At 32.9% G+C, this 12,325-nt stretch overlaps 1 pseudogene; it reads left to right on the forward strand.

The window, feature by feature from the left end:
* Positions 1–397: 397 nt before the first annotated feature.
* Positions 398–1,941, forward strand: LOC120165699 (annotated as a pseudogene).
* The last annotated feature ends 10,384 nt before the right edge of the window (positions 1,942–12,325 follow it).

Here is a 12,325-nt window from a genome sequence, read left to right on the forward strand (position 1 = left end):
TCGACTTAGTTATGGGTTTGTGTTCTCAAAATTGAAATTCCCAAAAATTGAAATTCCTAAAAACGTTCATTCCTTCCTCACACTCCACCGCTCTAGCCTCCAGCTGTGCGCTCTCGATCCATAGTCGTCAACGGTTGCGGGCTCATCGCAATCGAAGGAGGACAAGAAGAAGAATTTAGCTCTCGCTCCCTTTGCAAAGCCACTCGCTGGCAAAAAAAACTATGTAAGAAAACCAAGCTCATCCACAAAGGTATCTTTTTTTCCAATTTGTTCTTTTAATCAAAATCATTATATGCAAATTTTAGCGTGAACAGAGAAACCCAAAGCTGTAATTTAATGAAAAATATTCAGAAATAAATTTACAATAACCTTGTTTTTCTACAGAAACTTGTATGGAATGGTTGTTCTCTTTTTTATTCTAGTCCTCGATATGGTTTCTAAGGAAACCGAGTTGGATGCTTTTGTGTTTTCAATGGTTATCAAGGCATGTTCCAATTTGGAGCAGTTGAATTTGGGAAGTCAACTACATGATTTGATGATCAAGAAAGGATTTGGGGAAGGCTGTTGTTTGTTTCTGGACAATAGTTTAATGGATTTTTATGCAAAATCTAAGGATTTGAAAGGATTAGTATGAGTTTTCGACCATCTATTTGAGAAAGATTTAGTTTCATGGAACAAATTGATCATGGGTTATGTACATAAATTTCATTACTTTGAAGTTATTAGGAATTTCAGAGTTTTAATGCATCAAGTCTGTTATTGTGATGATTTCACCATTACAGGTGTTCTCAAGGCAATTTCGAGTTTACACGAGATGGACTATGGTAGGCATGTTCATGGATATATAGTTAGGACCGGCTTAGTATCGAATAACTATGTTATGTGCTCTCTTTTGGATATGTATATCGAGTGCATCGAGCATGAGAGCTCGGAACAGTGGAAAAAGGTTCCTTTGAAGGTGTATGTTGGCTTAGAAAGAGGTGAATCCAATGAGAATATTATTATAGCAAGCCTGCTAAAATGGTGCTCTCTGTTATTGAATCTTGACGCAGGGAAAGTATTCCACTCCTTGGCCAGAAAACTAGATGTTCATTCCGATCCATATGTTACAAGTGCTTTGATCGATATGTATTCCAAATATGGGGTGCCAGAGGCAGCTTCAAGGGTTTTCGAAAGAGTAGAAGATCCAGGAACCGTAAGGTGGTCAGCTCTGATCTCTGGACTTTCATGGAATGGGTGGTTTGTGGAAGCACTTACATGTCTCCAGAAAATGCAGCTTAATGGTATTGAAGCAAATGAGTTCACCTCAACATCTGTTATTCTAGCTAGTGTGGCTTTAGGTGATCTTAGAAAGGGAAGAGAATTACATTGCAAGATACTCAAAGCTTGTTATGAATCAAATCTTTCTGTAGTTAACATGCTCATAAATCTTTACTCGGAATTAATCACCATCAAGCACTCAAGATATGTTCTTCGATTTCAGATTATGAGATCTCATGGAATTTATTGATACAGACCTGCCTCAAGGCAAAAGACCATTAAATGATTCACAGACTTCTCAGGAGGATTCAGTCGTGATCCGGTTATATTGAACCGATCACTGTTTGTGATATTTTTAGATCATGTAACAGCCCGGTACATTTTTATATGGGGATACAAGCTCAGGCTTACATGATCAAAAGAGGTATTCTTTCGTATCCTATGAGTGGAAACGATCTCATTCAGATGTATTCTGAATGTGGAAAAATTGCAGAGGCTAATTCGGTGTTCGAATTGATGCCCGAGAAGAGTTCTTTATCTTGGACGTCGATCATCTCTGCAAAAGTGGAGCATGAATATCCATCTGAAGCTCTGACTTTATTTAATGATATGAGGAGGAGGAATAAATAAGTGGACTCAAGCACGTTAAAATCAATCTTGAAGGCATGGTTTATCTATTAAATTTTTTATATTCTTATTTAGTTAAATATTGATGTAAAATTTTAATATATTTTTAGATAAATAATGTAAAAAATAATATTATTTATAATTAAAATAATACATGATATATATTTACTCTTTTATTCTACACATTTATCTTTTAAATTTTATAAAAAATTTATATAAAAATTTTATTAAAAAGTATATAAATTTAAAATAATAAAGTAATATATTTTCGATGATTTTTTATATAAATATTTTCATTTAAATATTTAGAATTCCACTTGTTAACACATATAGAACAAGGACAATTTGGTAAAATATACGTTCCAGTAATCTTATATTCCCTAAACCAAACACTGTAATCATACGTTCCTGCCAAACACAATAATGTAACATTCCTAGTAATGTATCAGGTAATGTTACATTTCGGTAATCTCATTCCCGGAGGTAATGCTACATTCCATGAACAAAACGCACCTAAAGTTTACAACTCAAATACATAGTAAGGTTCTATGAATACACATACCCAGTAAAACTACAATACAATACTCTGTCGGAGATGCTGGAAGTCCTGCTACGACGGTGCTCCACGAACTGCCCAAGCTACTGACCTACCAACGGAAAACATATGAAGGCTGAGCTTAACAATATAATCTCTAATCTAGAGCTACATAAGAATTTCATAAACACGAGCATGCTAAAGACATGATACTAAGCAATAGGTACATGCTTAACCTAGATCAAGTGCTACCTACTTAAGGCTTTACTGCTCTATCACTGAAGTAGGGGTCTCATGCTTCCCTTAATCCTCTAATAAGGACCTCACCATGTGTACACCTCTAAAGGGTCTCTAACCCTAATGACTGAACATGCTACGCATTATCTAAATGCGACACTGAGACTTATGATCATTATCTGAATGCAAACTTGACATATTGTGCATTATCTGAACGCAAAAATCGACTAGTATCTGGTCTCACATAGCTCTCAGATACTAGTTACTGTGGGAACCCTAGTGTCATATAGCATCAGCGTAATTCCCACGAACATACTGAATGATCTCTTGGTCCTCACATACCTATCAGGTAGATCATTGAGGGGAACCTGGTGTCACATAACATCGATACAATTCTCGTACAAACTGAAGCATTGGCTTGGTCTCACATAGCCTTCAAGCCAAGCTTTAACATATCTGACATACTAAACTGATAAGAATATACATGCATGACTGACACAAATGGACATGGGATAGGTCTGGTGGTGTGGTCAAAGGAATTTACGTGCATCTCGGAGCAACACCCCAGGCTACATTGAATACGGAATAACCTAGAGGTAAGAACCAAAATTTACGTGCATTGAAAGCTTACCCAACCGAACTGACATAACTAACCATGCAAATATAAGGCCCATAGGCCACATAATACTGACATTGCTAACCCACTACTCGCGAGTGTTCGGGTCTCACACCTTAGTTAACCCATGAAGTTCCCCGTGCACTGGTAATGTCCCACTAGGGCAAAAAAGGTATCATGGGTATACATTAACATAGTTGGACTCCCTAAAGTGAAGTCAACATCATACTAGCTGTTTATTTTAGCATTCTCTTACCTAGAACGTTATGCGATGGCTTACTTATTATCTGAGGAATTGGCTAGCCCGATATCTGGCTCAAGTTCATTTCTAAGTAGCGATACTCTATTCGAACCTATCGTACTTCCCTTTAGAACTTCTTGAATTGAAAAAGACGACTTACTTTTTATGGGTTCACTGACATTCTTGAAGCTCATACTTTTTGCAACTACTAAATCTGACATAATCATCATACAACTTGTCGAATATCTCCTGAACGATCCTCCGTCTTAACTTTTTGTATTTGTCCTCATTCAAAGATACTTTGGCATATTACACTTAATATGGTTACTCCTGATGTAACTTGCTCTTACGAGTGTTTTTAGACATACTTAGTCATTTATGTTCCTCACGGACTAAGTCTTACTATTACTGATCGTCCTTAGTTCTTAAGGACCTTAAACAGGTCAAACGGACCATCAAAAGTGAGTAGTATCGATACTCTACTTGTAGTACTTATACCCTAGGGTCAAGTATCAATACCCCTATGAGTATCGACACAAAAAATGTAATCTGTTGTGAAATTGGGGCCTAGTATCGATACAATCACCTGAAGTATCGATACTATAGGGGTAGTATCGATACTCCCCTTGGAAATATCGATATTACAACCTAAAATCCCTATTTTTTGCCCTAATTTAACCAATATCAATATTGTTCATCACAGTATCAATACTCAACCCTGGAACTGATATTTTAGACTTGGAAGACACTCAAAATTTACCCTAAAGGCCATCGTTTGATTCTAAATCATGTACCAATGTTATTGGGAGTTATTTAGGGTCTTAAGGAGTCTTAGAACACATATTAAACATCAAATTCATGATTTATGGCATGAATAAAAAATGAAACACTAAGTATTCAATTACACAAATCTTAGCCATTTCTTATGATTTATGAAATCTTAATACTCCAAAGGATTATAAATACAATACCTTGATTTTAGAAACCCGAAATGAAGCTCCTTTAGATATCAAGCACATTTCTTTTTGAACTTGGTTGATTTTTCACTATTTTTCCTCAAACCAAAAAGAAAACAATGATTCTTAGCATGAAATTGAAATGAGGAGGATTATGGACGAATTTTGAAGCTTGGAGGAGCATGAAAGAATCTCAAACACTTACCTTGAATTTTGGCCAAGCTATGGAGAAGGGGAATAAAGGAGAATGAAACCCACGCCCAACACCATTAAAACCCCCAAAAAATCAACTTCCATTTTCCTTAATGGTCAAATTACATTTAGTACTTGGCCTTTTGTCCCTTATTTGAAAGTCCATTTTAAGGCTAATTGGTCCCAAATCCAACCCAATTAAACCCAACAACTTAAATTATGAAATCTACAGGGTCCACTTAACTCTCATGAAACCCGAAACTACTAGCTCAAAATTTGGGGTGTTACAAGAAAATGTTAGAGAAACACTTGGAAATGGATGACTTATTCTCTTCTCTTGTGCACTTGATTATAGTTGGAGAATTAATTGTGGTAATACATTTTAAGAACTTGTCACTGTTCTTTTTGTCGATACAATCATTTAAAAAATTAAAGAGAAAAAAGAAATGATCTTTGAAGTGTTAAAGTTTTGAGGCAAATAAGTTCTAAAAGAGAGAATGAAAAGACATGAAAAGAGAATACAATAGATTGAAGAAAAATTATGGAGAGGCTTCTTGCTCTGCACTCCCATCATTCTAACATTTTCATTAAATAGGATTACAAAATACAAGATAACTTAAGATGATATAGCTATCAAAACACAAGAGTAAAAGAAATACTTAAAATAGACACAAAACAACTAATAGTCATCATTCTGGTTGACATACAAAATATATATAATTTTCAATATCCTACTCAAAATACATCAACATGAAGTGTTTCTAATTTGTCAATCGTATAGTACAAAAGCGACCAGAATCTTTGATAAGTACTCTATTATGGGTTTGTCTCATCCTCTTATGTGCATAGCTATAACAGGGAGGAAAAATCAAAACTAGGAGAAAATACCATGTGTTTTACTGTGTGAACTTGCTAACATGGTTTTGTAAATGATTTATGTTTAAATTTGTTCTATATTTGAACCCATAGACCTCAGTGGTAAAATGAAGTGTTATTATCTATAAAAATCTTAAATTTGAATAATTACGTTTGTAGGATGTGATCGCTTGCATTGTCAACGTATGCGTATTATTCATCTTACTATAGAACATATGTAAATTTTTGATGAGTATGACGATGAAGAAAAGCCTTTAGTAAGTTTTGTATTGTCTATTAAGAGTGAAAAAAATCTCTGATGAAGTAACAAAAGGTGGCACACTTTTTATGTTTACCAGAACAATTATCGATAAACAAATAAACACAATTGAAAAAGAAAAATAAAAAACACCAAAATTTATGTGGAAACTTGAAAGGAAAAAATTAACTACAAGTGAAGGATAAAAATTTCACTAATATGAAGGAAGAAAATACAAGAGGGTATTGGAGAAAGAAAAACTTGATATCTAACTCTTATCCTTAGTATCTTTTTATAGGGATATATACTTGATCACAAAGAAAACTAAATAAAGTAAAAAATTACTTTAATAAAGTTCTCTACTTTTAATCAAAATAGGTTTATTACTTTCCCAATTAAATTATGTCACTTTGAATTCGAGTCAAACTTTATTAAATCTCCTCTTTAACATGAATTCTAAAATTTTATATGGATAGATACTTGATTACAAAGAAAACTAAATAAATAAAAAATTACTTTAATAAAGTTCTCTACTTTTAATCAAAATAGGTTTATTACTTTCCCAATTAAATTATGTCACTTTGAATTCAAGTCAAACTTTAATAAATCTCCACTTTAACACGAATTCTGAAGGTGCAAAGGATTCAAGACAAAACACCCAAAATTTGATGAGGCACTCAAACTAAACAAAAAACAATTCTTTGCTTCAACGAACAAGCTCTCCACCTCTTCCACAACTCCCCTTAAAGGAGTAATCTTCAATAATGGACACCAAATAATTCTATCTAACTTTGTTCAGTAATGGATTTAATCTTCATATAGACATGATTATCATAAGTACCAACTTTGTTCACAAATGTATAACCATGAGCAATATCATGCACAACATGATCCTGGTCATCAATGATAATTCTATCTTCAAATTAGTTATACCCACAAAATTGATTTTTTTTACTTTACATGATTATCCTACCCACAATTAGCTTATTCAACAAAAAATATTTTTTTGTATAATTTAGTCAATATGTTTTTATCAATAATAACGTTATTAGAAACGGAGGATAAAACATCAGTTGCATTATCTAATATTGTTGAACCTTGTAGAACATAAAAATTGGCATCCTTTCTATGATCTTTCATCACAACAAGAGAGCTCTTGCAAATTTTCATAGCCCTATCCATCTTCACTGGAGAATTTATACTCTTTTGAATCTAAGGTACCTAAAAAAATTAGATTTTTACTCAAGCCTGGAATATTTCTCACATTATCAAGTATTCAAACAATCTCATCAAAAATCTTAATCTTGATTGTGCCAATAACTGAAACTTTATAAGGAACGTTATTTCCAAAAAATATATCACCTGTAAATATAACTTTATATGTCGCAAACTAATCACGATTAGAGCTCATATGAAAACTGCTACCATATTCAAGTATACACACATCATTTGTTATAAAGTTGTCATCAACCGCAACTAGGAGTTCTCAATCATCGTACTCCTCCACTACATCGCTCTCTCTAGATTTTCTAGAGTTATGCTCTTTAGTTTCTTTTTTTATTTTATTTTGCAACCGGTAACACTCTACTTTAACATGACCTTTCTTTCTACACAAGTGAAAAGTTCTTCCTTGATTGGTAGATTTTGATATGTTCATTCCTATACTACTAGAAGAGCGCTCGCCTTTTCTTCCACGTTCTGAGCCGGTTTACCCATGCACTATGATACCCTCTACTTAGGGCTTGAAACTAGTTACACAATGTTTCATCTTATCAAACGAGTGCGTGCAATTGTACACTTCTTCAAGAGTGAATGTTTCACGATTTTACAGGATTGTGCTTCAGAAAGCTGAGTAGGAATGAGACACTGAATATAGGAGGATCAATCCTAAGTCTTCTTGGTCATACTCCACTTATAAAGTTTCTAGATTAGATACAATTTCCTTAAATACGGTCCGGTGCTCTTCAAGAGATAAAACTTTTGTCAACTTGAGCGAATAAAATCGATGCTTTAAGTGCAGCTTGCTGGTCAATAATTTTTGCATGCATAATTGCTCTAACTTCACCCACAATGAAACAATTGTCTACTCCTTCAATACATGTTAAAAATCTTATTTAATAGGAGTAAATGAATCTACGAAAGAGCTTTATGATCCTTACGCTTTTCCTCATTCGTCTATTGTGTTGTCGACTTCTTATCAAATCGTTCTATTGTATCATCAAGATCGAACTATATAAAAACATCTTGAATCTTCATCCACCATAGTGAGAACCTAGTGTTATAATGCCAAAACGATTATCAACAAACAAACAAAAATGATCGAAAAAGAAAAACAAAAAATACCAAGATTTACATAGAAAACCTAAAAGAAAAAAACCACGGGCAAAGGTGAAATATTTAACTAATATGAAGGAAGAAAATACAAGATGATATTGGATAAAAAAATTGATATCTAACTCTTACCTTTAGTGTCTATTTATAGGGACAAATATTTGATTACATAGGAAACTAAATAAAATAACAAGCTATTTTAATAATGTTATGTGCTTTTAATCAAATTATTTTTATTAATTTTCTAATTAAATTGTGTCCATTTGAATTCGAGTTCAATTTGTTAGAAGATAAAGGCATGCATAATGATTGATCAAAAAAATAGTCACCAAAATTTTCCGTGGAAAATACGTTCGGGAAAAACCACAGGTAGAAGATGAGAAAATTCACTAATGTCAGAAGAAGAAGAATACAAGATGAGTCATCAGGGACAACCTAATCTTTAACTCTAATCTTTAGTATCTATTTATAAGGATAGATGCTTGATTACAAAGAAAACTAATAAAGTATAAATGTACGAAAAGTAGATTTTCTACATAAAAGAAAAACAAAATTTCTACTTTTAATCAAACTAGGTTTCTTGCTTTCGCCAAAAAAATTAATTAATTTGTGTCATTTTGAATTTGAGTTAAACTCTAGTAAATCTCAACCTTAACACAAATTCTGAAAGTACAAAGGTTTCAAGATAAAATACTCAAAAATCGATAAGACACTTAAACTCAATAAAAAATAATTTCACTTTAACGAATAAGTTCTCCACTTTGAGAACATATTCTCCACTTCTTCCATAAAACCCCTTAGGTGGGTACTCTTCAATAATGATTGTCAAATGAATCTAACACAAACTTAGATTTAGTCTTCAAATCGGTAAAGAAGTCATAAGTACTAACTTTGCTCATAACTTGTTCATTACAAGTAATATCATGCACTACACCATCTCGATCATCAATGGCAATTCTATCTTTCCCGTTATGTTTACGAAACTAAATTTTATTCTTCTCAAATATGTTATGCCCACATAACTAAACTCTCTTTTTCTTCTCAAATATGTTATGCCCACATAACTAAACTCTCTTTTTCCTTATCAAATACATTATTTATGCCCACATAAGAGAATACTTTTCTCTTCCTAAAACCGTTATACCTATGATTGTTTTGTTTAACACAAAATCCTCTTTCTCCACAAGGAAAAAAATAATAGTTCATCTTCTATAATTGTTGAACCCTACGACATATAAAACTTGGCAGTCTTTTTATGCGCCATCATCAGAATAAAAGAGCTCTTGCAAATTTATGTACCTTTACTTTCTACATTGTGAATCGGGTGTTGTGATCCAACAACGACTTCTCATACTTTAAAGATGTCATTATCGTGATCGAGTCAAACAACCTAGACACTTTAATAACAGATTTATTAGAGTTTGACTCAAATTCAAAGTGGCACAAATTAATTCAAATAACCTAGTTTAATCAAAAGTAAAAATTTTCTTTGTAATTTTATGTAGAAAATATACTTTAAGTAGATTTTTAATTTATAAGTTTCTTTTGTAATCAAGTATCTATCTCTATAAATATATACTAAGGATTATGGTTAGAGATTAGGTTAGCTATGATGACTCTTTTTGTGTTCTTCTTCTCTTGACATTAGTGAATTTTATCCTCTTCTGCTCGTGTTTTTTCACGAAAAAGTTTTTCACGTAAAATTTTGGTGTCTATTTTGTTAAGTGATCAATATGCATGTCGTTATCTTCTAATAAATTGGTATCAGTGTGTCTTAATTGATTGACTCGATCATGATAATGATATCTTTAAAGTATAAAAAGTCACAGTTGAATCATAACATCATATTTGCGTTGTGAAAGGTAGATATACGTAAATTTGCAAGAGCTCTCTTATTCTAATGAAATGATATAGAAAGACTGACAAGTTTTATATTTTGTAGGATTATTTTTCTTTTATGATAAAGAAAGGTTTTGTATTGAACAAAACAACCATATGGATAACAATTTTGGGAGCAGAAAAGTGGTTTATTCCGTAAGCATAACGAAATTGAGAAGAAAATGAGAGTTCAGTTCTATAAGCATAACAGATTCGAGAAGAAGAAAAATTAGTTTCATGAGAATAACAAAAAAGATAGAATTGTCATTGATGATCAAGATGGTGTTGTGCGTGATATTGCTTGTAGTGAACAAGTTGTGAACAAAGATTGCACTTAAGATTTCCTTATTGATGTGAAGACTAAATCCAAGTTTGGACAACCTTTGGATTCAGTTGACAATCATTGTTGAAGAATACCCCTATATGCGGTTTCGTGGAAGAAGTGGAGAATATGTTCTCAAGGTGGAGAACTTATTCGTTGAAGTAAAGAATTATTTTTGTTGAGTTTGGGTATCTCATCGAATTTGAGTGTTTTCTCTGGAGCCCTTCGCACTTTCAGAATTCATATTAATATGGAGATTTATTAGAGTTTGACTCAAATTCAAAGTGACACAAATTAATTAAATTAATTGAGGAAAGTAAGAATCCTATTTTGATTAAAAGTAGAAACTTTCTTTTTGTTTTTATGTAGAAAATCTACTTTAACCAAATTTCTACTTTGTAAGTTTTATTTTTAATCAAAATCAAGTATCTATTACTATAAATATATACTAAGCATTAGTGTTAGATATTAGGTTGTACATGGGAACTCCTCTTGTATTCTTTTTCTTTTTACATTAGTTTCTCTTTTTCTACTCGTGATTTTTCTTTAAAAGGTTTTTCACGTAAAATATTGTTATCTATTTTATTGAACGATCATTATTCATTACGTAATTGTCGACACGTTTCTCTGCCTCGCGACGGAGAGTGCAAATAGTACACCTGAGTGTAGCTAGTCTCGAAAAAGTAAGTGTTTATTTTCCTTGAATCAGATGAAAAACCAAATTGTAGAGTCACCACCAATCTTTTAATATGGTGAGATTGGTCACCAAAATGTTACATTATTCTAATAAAATTCCTGAGAATAATATTAAAATAATACAACAAAGGGTCTACTTACCAGAAAAATGAGTTCGGGAGTCGGTTACGCGTAGGGAATGATTAACACCTCCACAATGCCCAAAATTGGTACCGGTGTTTATTAATTAGTGTCTTTGCAATAAATTATAAATTTGTTTTTAAACTTAAATTTACAAATAACTTAAAATAAATAAATACTAAATAATTTTTAATATAAATATTAATAGTCTTATTATAATATTTAATATTAAAACTATATAGATTAAATTATAAAGTTATCCTAATATATATAATTATACTAATATTATAATTAGTCTTATAATAATAATTAATGATGAAAACATAAAATATTAAAATTAATTAACATAATTCGAAATACAATTAAAAATGGGTACTAATAATGTAATTTACCCTAAATTATTATATAGGTCAAAATATAAATTATTAAAAACATTAAGGACTGAATATGAATTTATCATAAATACATATATATATATATATATATATATATATATATATGTGTGTGTGTGTGTGTGTGTGTGGAGATGATCAAACCTCATTTCTCCTTCTCTGTTTATCTCTCTTAGAGAGAGAAGCTCTCGCTTATCACTAGAATTCCCTCACCGTAGGGAATTGATCCCCGGCCGGCAGCCGACCATCTCCGTATTCTGCCACGGGTGGCCACCACCCACGGTGGCCAGACTTTACCCAAACATACCCAAATGAAGCCCGAGTCGTCCTAAAGCTAAATCCAGCAGCCGTTTCCCTAAAAAACCTTAAATCAATGGATCTAGAATTTTATACCTTCAAAGTTTGACTACTCCGGTGACGCGTGACGTTGCGTGGATGTTCCGACGGTGGTAAGGCTTCCTTCACTATCTTCTCTCTGACTTTTATGTGGTTTGGTTGCTGCTTTGGTTTTCTTTTTTTTTTTTGTTGTCTTGCAGATTCATCTCTATTTATAGGGGTATTCGATGCTCTCTTTGGACCGATTAAAAGACTGGACCCCGGTGAGTCACGGGAGCTACGGTGGTGACTCACCCTAAGGGACTGTGAGCTGTGCGGTGGAGGGACTGGGTGTATTAAATGCACCCAGATCTCGCGGATCCGGCGAAGACGTGGCAGTATTGTGGCATATGCTGGTTGGAGCGTTCGGTGGCGGAGACATCATCATCTCTATGGCGGCGGTCGGAATAGCCTTAGGGTGTAATGAAAACCC

This window comes from Hibiscus syriacus, unplaced genomic scaffold, assembly GCF_006381635.1.
Source record: "Hibiscus syriacus cultivar Baekdansim isolate YM2019G1 unplaced genomic scaffold, ASM638163v2 tig00111587_pilon, whole genome shotgun sequence".
Taxonomy (NCBI): Eukaryota; Viridiplantae; Streptophyta; class Magnoliopsida; order Malvales; family Malvaceae; genus Hibiscus; species Hibiscus syriacus.